The sequence below is a fragment of the Mytilus californianus genome, unplaced genomic scaffold (assembly GCF_021869535.1).
Source record: "Mytilus californianus isolate M0D057914Y unplaced genomic scaffold, xbMytCali1.0.p SCAF_7, whole genome shotgun sequence".
Classification (NCBI taxonomy): Eukaryota; Metazoa; Mollusca; class Bivalvia; order Mytilida; family Mytilidae; genus Mytilus; species Mytilus californianus.
Window position 1 is genome coordinate 43,186,497 of NW_026262723.1, and position 8,981 is coordinate 43,195,477.

General features: G+C 32.1%; 1 long non-coding RNA gene across 1 annotated transcript; it reads right to left on the reverse strand.

The window, feature by feature from the left end:
* Positions 1–287: 287 nt before the first annotated feature.
* On the reverse strand, positions 288–4,091 carry LOC127708435 (uncharacterized). Its single transcript, XR_007985274.1, has 2 exons — positions 2,711–4,091; positions 288–1,589 (listed from the first exon to the last, which is right to left on the reverse strand). It is a non-coding gene; the product is annotated as an uncharacterized LOC127708435 (long non-coding RNA).
* Between the last annotated feature and the right edge of the window lie 4,890 nt (positions 4,092–8,981).

Below are 8,981 nucleotides of genomic sequence, written 5' to 3' on the forward strand. Positions count from 1 at the left end.
CCATTTAATAAAGGACTTTCAGTTTTGAATTTTCCTTGGAGTTCGGTATTTTTGTTATTTAAAGTTTTTATAACCAACGTTTGGATCGTTTCATTTGTCGAAGCCTTATTATGACGTCAGCATTTCTTGCTTTCTTCTGATTTTGTTATTGTAACGTAACGAAAAAAGCGACCATGTCTGAAGACGTCATATAGAAAAAGGACACCTTTTTTTATATCATTGCAAAAGGAAGAAAAAGTTTGCTTACATATCGTCTTGAAATCGTCTTTAAAAGTTTAAAATGTTGGGCAAGCCTCGCGTTTTAAATTTGAAAATTTAACTGTCTTGAGTGAAAAAAAATCGAATAACATTAAAGGCAGTGGTAGAATCTATATCTCCTTAATTGTTATCTTTTTCTTGAACTATTATTATTTTTTTAATCAACGTGTGGTTTTTTTTATTTTCTTTCTTTCCTTTGAATTTTCTATTGTGAAGTCACGGCAAAATGACGACGTTATATTGAAATATCACAACTTTTTCAAGGTTATTGAAAAAGAAAGATTACGTTTGTCTACATATCGTCTCAAAATCATTAGAGAATCCAATGCCACCACTAAATCTCGGAAAGCTCGCGTTTTAAATGTGAAAATTTCTCGAGTAGAGAAACATCATATCACACTCGATATAGGGGTAAAATCTTTATTAATCAATCTCCTCACAATCGCATACTATACTGGATTTATACTAATTTAAAATGGCGTGGCAAGATGAAGTTGAAGCATTGCTATATTCGTCTGTAGTTATAGTAACTGTTGGTTTTGTCAATCTACTACATTTAAAGTACTACAACTGGTTAATCTTAATAACAATATTTGATTTTTGTGGAAGTTGAAAATACATGTTTATATCAATGTCACCATATACATTGGTTTGTCTCGTTTGAATTCCTAATCAACATCTTGTCATGTTGTATTTTTTACGCTACATATACGGTATGGGTTTTGCTTATTGCTGTTGGTCAATCGGTGATCTAAAGCCTATATCCATGTCATTTGGACTCTGCTGGATAGTTGTCTCACTGGTAATCATACCATATCTTATTTTTACATGTAATTTTGTTTTACTATAAAAAACAAATGATCTTAAAAAATTTCTTAGAAGGTCAAGATTGGAAAAATCTGCCTTCTTTGCCATACGCCCCAAAAAGATTGCTTATAGTACACTTTACAATAAAAACTATTGACTCTAATAGTATGCATTACATTAACATGAGTATAGCATTGCAACAAAACAGTTGGTTGATAGTTTGTTAGTACACATTAGAGTAGTCAGTTTATATGCAAAACTTTGCATACACAAGCACACATGTATCTTTATAATCCTGTAATCTAAAGCCTAAATTTACATAAAGGCTTCAGATATTTCACTCACGCTTCCACCAATTTCTCCTAAATTTCCTGCCATTTCAAACGCATTTGACGCTAGCTTTAAACTACTGCTTAGCGATGACAGTGATGAGCTCCGTTTACCATTTGTAACTGGCGCCGAGGCAATTGGTGGATTGTGTCCTCCCGAAAAACCATTGTTTGTCATTCCAAATGGATGAGCTCCTTGAATAAAATATCTCAACTAGTAAATGCCTTTTAGACACTTTAAGTAGAAAAATAATTAACAAGACAAGATCTGCAAAAAGTCAAATGTTGCCGCAAATGTTAGTATTTACTCTTTCTTGGAGTATTTGCCCTTAAAAACGATTTATTTTTACCTTTTTTGTGTTTTGGACAAAAACTAAGAAGATAGAGAGAAACTGTAAACAACAAAAGTGATCAGAAATACAAAATAAACAAAAAGATAGGTTTTTGTCATAAATTCTATTTTTTCACTATGTTGGAGAATGTCCGTTGTTGAAGATGTACAAATACATAGGTGAGCGACACATGCTCTTTAGAACCTCTAGTTCATGATTAAGTACGAGTGTTAGTGTATGTTAACAATTTAATCGAAGATCCCTGTGCTGAACCTTAAACGTGCAGATGACACCTGTTAATCAAATCTAACGTGACACATTTAACCCCTTACCTAGGATTTGTTAGCTCACCTTGCCAAAAGCGCCATGTGACTCTTTCCATCACGTTGAGTCCGTCGTTCGTTATAACTTTTTAAAAATCTTCTCTGAAACTGTTTGGCGAATTGGAACTAAACTTAACGGGAATCGTCCTAGGGGTTTCTACTTATGCAAATGTCTCTAATTATTCGATTTGTTTATTCGTCCCTCTGTTTTTTGAAACCATGACACAATGTGTTCTTTCATTTATTGAATATTTATCATTGTAATATACATGTAAGAAACAATATTATCTTAAGATTGGGTTTTTTATTTTGCGTTATCGGTCTAATTCTTCAAACTTAAACTGTGAAATATGAGGTGCTAAATTTTGTTTCTAAAAATCATTCATACATAACACTCGGTAATCTAAGCTTTGAAATGTGATTTTCTTTACCCTTACTAACTTGCAATTATCTCATAAATTTGACGATCGTATCACGGCTCTTCCTTTTTAAATTTCTACAATTTAAAAATTTGTGGGGTTTGTTTAGTAGATATCTTAAAAATAAATATGCTTTCCTTAATGTTTTCATTACATTTTTTTTAATTTCTTCTTTTTTTCTAACAAGTTACAAAGATTTACACCTAGTCATGCATAAATTAAATGACAGCGTTTATGCTTACCAGGTGAAATAGAGTAAGGAGCGTAAGGCACTGTTGGCTGAAAAGTTGATATCACCTGTCCTCCACTCGGCCTTCTCGACCTACACCCATAACAACAGCAAGCTACAACCAGCACAATAAACACAATACCACCTCCAGTCATGCCATAATAAGCTCCATTGGACCTAAAGAGACAGGAATTATTGATTCTTATTTAAGGCTATTCTTTCGCTTTGTAAACAATGTCATTATCTAATTCCAAGAAGTACCTTACTGGTCCGCTTCGAAGTACAAGAGTTCTTAATTTTCTAATTTGAATGTCAACGCATTGACGAATGTAATGACTACCAATGTTGAATGGACATAGAGGATGACATGAAATAAAGTTGTTTGTTTTCTTTGACAAATCAGCTGTCATTAAAAAACGGAATTAGACAATTTAGACATGCAAAAGTGGGCAATTAACTAAGGTACAAGATAGGCTTCCAAAGCCACACACACGATAAACTTCCTTCACGAGCTCTTTGGAATTGAATATTTTAACATTTTGACATGTTAATATAGATCTTCAGATGAATTTCATCTCGTTGACAGTTTTCTGGTTCATTACAGGAATAAGTTCGATTCTTTACTTATTACTTGCGACCCAGAGACACTGTCGTCATGGACAATTGTGGCTTTCACCAAGTTGAACGTACTAGATTCGCCGAAAATACCATTTCTCGCTGACTGCTTGAACTTATTCAGGAAGAAACGGGTTAATATCATATTCTCTAACATATATTTAATTAAAAAAAAAATTGACTTTATAGTTTTTAAAGACTGAAAAAACCGAACTCGGTTTTGAGATTTTTTTTCAATATCATACATGATCGGTTAGTAATTTAATGGATTGCCCCTATAAAAAAAGGTGCATGTAGGACCCTGTATTTGTTTCTTTCTAAGTGTCAAATTCTAAAAATTTAAAATCTTACTGAAATTAAATATTAAAGTCTGTTTTATATACTTAACACGTTTTCAACATATGTCCATACAGGTATCGTTAATGTGTTATTCAACAGATCATGGTGCTATTGCAAGCATTGTATTAAAAATATCATTGTAAATGTTCTTTTCTTAAATTATTGAATTATTTAATTATGAATCGAATGTCATCGCTAAACATGAGTAATTGTATCCGACTTATGCAAAAACTTGGATGGAGAGTTGTCTCATTGTCACTCGTAACCACATCTTCCTATATCTATGTACAATATCTGGCCTTACTTCCATCAAAAATTTCGGTTGGGTGAAGGATATCCGTTTTTATACATTTGATTTATAAAAACTAAACGTTGGCCAAAGTCTGTCAAAATTGCGGATTTAGGCTATGTAGAGGCGTTTATAATATTGAGATACGAAACAATAGTGGGAGATATTATGCTGACTACTAGGCTGGTGATACCCTCGGTGACGAAGTACCAAGTCAGGAACCTTTAGTTTAGTGGTTGTTGTTGCTTCAAGTTTGACAAATTTGTTTTTGAAATGTTTTGTTATGAATAAGGCCGTTATTTTTTTTCAATTGAATTGTTTCATATTTTTTATGTCGTCACCTTTTATAGCCGACCATACAACATGGGTTTTTATCATGGTTGAAGGCCTTACGGTTGCCTATAATTGCTTACATTTACATTATTTGAACTTTGTTTGATAGTTGTCTCATTGGCAATCATACCACATAACCTTTCTGTTATATTAACTCAAAAGATCGGTAGGAAAATCAAGAGCCACTAACAAAAAATTAAAAACACACAGCACCGAATTAAGAGTACATATACTGAAAGCCAGTTCGAAGCCAATCACAACTAATAAATAAAGCATGTATCCAAGACTAAATATCGATCAGTACACATCCAACAGACTTAGTTAAAAAACAAAACAATCTGGGAAACCTATGCCATTTTGCATTGCCAAAATATAAAAATAAAAGTTATTGACAGGATGTCGGATCATGATGTACACATAACTGTACATATATATAAATATATATTTAGATATATTTGATATATTTTCAAAAACATAATAAATTTTATTTCGGAAAACGATGTTTAAAGGTGTTGCTTCTGTATTAAAAAAATGAAAACAACACGTTTGGCTGTTTCTTTAAATTAAAAAAATGGACAATTTTAGATGGGTTTGTTATAAAGCATATCATTACCGAAGTACTGACTACTAAGCTGATGATACCCTCGTGTACGGTACGGATAGTCCACCAGCAGTAGTCATGGTAGTATCGGCCCAGTGCTGTATGAAATGAAAACAACACTTTATAAATTACATTTGTCCAAAGTGAATTTCTTGATTCACCTTCATCAGGAACATTCATAATACTACTGAGCTGATGGTACCCTTACCTTAAATTGATTACCTTTATGTGTGAGTGTGTCTAAATTTATGGGCTTTGTAAACAGCAACACGGTAAAAATTTAAATATAATATCCCGTTTTGATAAAAATTCTACAGGTACAGCCAAACTTCATGAACTTGTAAACCAAATCTTTGTTTTTATGGAAGAATTCGGTAAAGAGTTTGCTTTGTTTGTGGTAACAAAATCTTTAATGTTATGAATACACTGATATATGCCGACATATGCTTGTGCCATAACAAAAAGCAGGTAAATTAATTAATATTTTTTTAATTCAACAACAAGCTTAGGAGCCATCTGAAGCCTGCCGCTGGGTGTGGAATTTTCTCGCTGTGTTGAAGACCCACTAGTGGCCTTGGCCTTTTTCTGCTTTTTAGTCTGGTTTGTGTCTCTTTGACACATTCCCCGTTTCAATTCTCAATTTTCGTAAACGTTTATAAAATCATCATTATTCAAAATTCAACTTTATATATATATGTTATTTAGAAAATCTGTTAATATAATATTAGTTTTGAAATTAATTCGAAAAGAAAGAAAGTCAAATCACACATTTAACAATAACAGCGACTCATACAAAATCGGATTCCTCACTTGCTCTCATTGCAGCTATATTTTATAAGAAATCAACCGCATTCAAATCTAAAGTCAATAAAAATCTGTTTAACTCACAAAGAAGATCAAAACCCGACCCGTGATTTAGGTGATCATTGTTCGTACCTCTGTGCTTTGTTCCAAAGATAGTGTTAACTTACAAGTAATTAAGGCCTTTTTGCTGAATGAAAGTAATCATACCACGGCGGTTTAGTCTACTGGAGTTGGATGGCACCTTACAATGGATTTTATTAATTGTTTCGACTTTATGCAGGTTACTTATGTATTTTCGTTAAAAAAGTCAGCGAAATGTTTTATCCTTATCAGTTTGAAAAGAAGATAATCTCGCAAAATTCTGCATTATCTGATATGGCCCGTAAATATGGGTGGCTTGCCACGTCTTATTTGTCTGAACTAATCATAGGTGAATCTATGGGTGCGTAAGCACTGCATTATTTCCCTCTTTTGTTTCACATGTTTAAAGCTCCAAATGTAGTCAGTACATATTAAACATGATGATATGATCTTATACATACTTAATTCATGTAAGGACATTTGTATAAATTAAGCAAAATAATAACACACTGGCATTTTTCTCCACGTGTACTTATTTTCGAGAATTTTGGTTTAGGCGATGACTTTGTGTAGTTTTCAATTTGGCAGTATTTCCAAAAACTTCAAAACATGAATAACAGACTTAAAATATGTTAATGTTCATTAATTAAATATTTATTTGTTTGACAATATGAAATAAAATAAACACAGATTATTCAAACATCAATTCAATCGTCTGTTCGATAGAGTCTAAATAAAATTATCACTTATAATTGTCTGTGTAGTTATGGTTTTTTTCGATAAAATTTCTTCCTTCGTTTTATCACTCTTAAAAAACAGATAAGTTTTGTATGCAACTCCGTATCTATAAATCCGTATCTATTTACATTTATTTCATGGTTAGATTCGTCAATAATCTAATCGGGAAATTGACTTATTTTCAACTGCTTCCATTGAGTTAAGACGAAGAATGACTGATATCAAAGTTAGTGGATTGCTGTATCCAAATAATCTTAACATCAACCAAATATGTCTTTTTGAGTTGCTCGCTCAATTTTGTCAATACATATTTATAAAGGAATTATAAACAACTGTCAAACAATTTGGAGATTTAGCTAGCTACAAAACTAGGTACATATATAAGTCTGTTAATTTCTCCTCTGAATAGTTTTTATACTTGTCATTCCGAGGCCTTTTAAAGCTAACTATGCTGTATAATTTTTACTCATTGTTGAAGGCCGTACAGTGACCTTTAGCTGTTAATGTCTGTGTCATATGGTTTCTTGTGAAGAGTTGTCTGATTGGCAATCATACCACATCTTATTATTTTCATATTGACCAACCATTTTCCTCGGAAAATTCCTGTACCAACTGGAATATGACGGCTGTTCTCCTTTCGGTCCGTTGGCTGATAGCATTTTATTTTTTCAGTTTTTATTAACCTCCCCTTTTGAATTTCCCTTGGAATTTGGTATTCTATACATTTTCAAATACATTTTTGTAGCCACCTCTAGCCAATGTAGAAAAAACCAACGTGCAACAGTACGCACAGTAAAACTCCGTTTAAGAGAAGTCCGAGTCCGATGTCAGAATAGGAAACAAAAGAAAATAAACAAAATGACAATAATACATAAATAACAACAGACTACTAGCAGTTACTGACATGCCAGCTCCAGACCTCAATTAAACTGATTGAAAGATTATGTCTTCATCATATGAATATCAGGCACAATCCCTCCTGTTAGGGGTTTAGTATTAATAATTAATCTCTTTTTGATCGATTTACGTGTTTTTTTTTTTACATCGAACACTAATGACAGCTACAATAACCTTGGTATAAAAAAAAGCAGATCAAACTTGTAGCACACTACTTTAACAAGTTAAGAGATTTGAATCAACAAAATCGGAAGATGAAGATATACATTTTATGATTATGGTAAGTGTAAATGATTAAGACAGTTCTGATAAGTAGATGTTCGTCTATTATTTTCTATCCTAAACAAGTTGAATAATGTTTTTGAAACATTATTATTTATATGGAATTTACATAAATACATGTTATCTACAGTACTGGCATAACAAACCAGAATGAAACATTTGTATTTCTTTAAAGTTAGAAAAGTAAAGGTGTTATTTCTGTCTGTCATATTTATTTTTCATTTACTGTGTTGAGCAAAAATCAGGCTGTTGGTTTTTCACTTGTTCTAATTTGTTTCACTTTTTGATGCCTTTTACAGCTTACATTTTTCGCCATTAAAAACACCATCAAATTTTCTATTGAATAAAAAATATGTTTTGTCACTGTCTAGTAGCAAAGTTGACTGAGTTCCATTCATGCTTTCACCTTTTAGCGTACAGACATGTGTGTTTTTGTCATATTCTCCTGCGATACAGGATGGCTTGGTGATGCACATAGTTGTACACTGAATGTCACTTTGTGCTACAGACGTGTCTATGACAGTACCTAAGTTTTTGTATCCGATATGTTAACATGCATAGGCAGTAACATTTCTATCTATACTGCTTTCCAAACCTATCAAAATAACAATTCATAACTGTTAAGCATCTGAAGAAAAATAAAACTTTTATAGTCTGTGTTTTTCTTTTTTAAACAGATAACATTGAAGAGGTTTGCTAGATTATTGTCGTTAGCCTCCTCTGAAGTATCTTTTATTTAAGAGCCTTTTATAACTGACTGCAAATGCGGATTTCATTTGTTGGGTATAATACGATTAACTGTAAAGGTTAAGTTGAGAAAAAAATGATATTTGTTATGAGCAAACCCCAAGCTAGATAATAAACATCATTTGATCAAATATTTGACACTTCATCAAATTGTGAATACAATACAACGAGGTAGATACATCAACTGACGAATATCTTGACTTGAGACAAAAAAATGTTGCATGGTTAGGCAAATAATACGATCAGAAGTTAAGAAAAGTTTAAATCACAAACGAATGAGAATCAAAACTATCAATGTGCTACTCTCTGTAGTCCATATTACAAACAGTTTTGCCTATAGGTTGGCCCAAAAAGATAATAATAACATATATAAGCTGTAACAATAAGACTTGTTAAAGTTTCATGAACTGCACGAATGCAACTTAAAATAACAAACAAAACATTTGAATATTTATTATATGAAAATAATTATACAATAGTCAAGTCTTCTTTATATTCTGACATACAACACTGAGGTTCAGTTGAGGACAAAAAATATGACAAAAGAAATTATTTCAT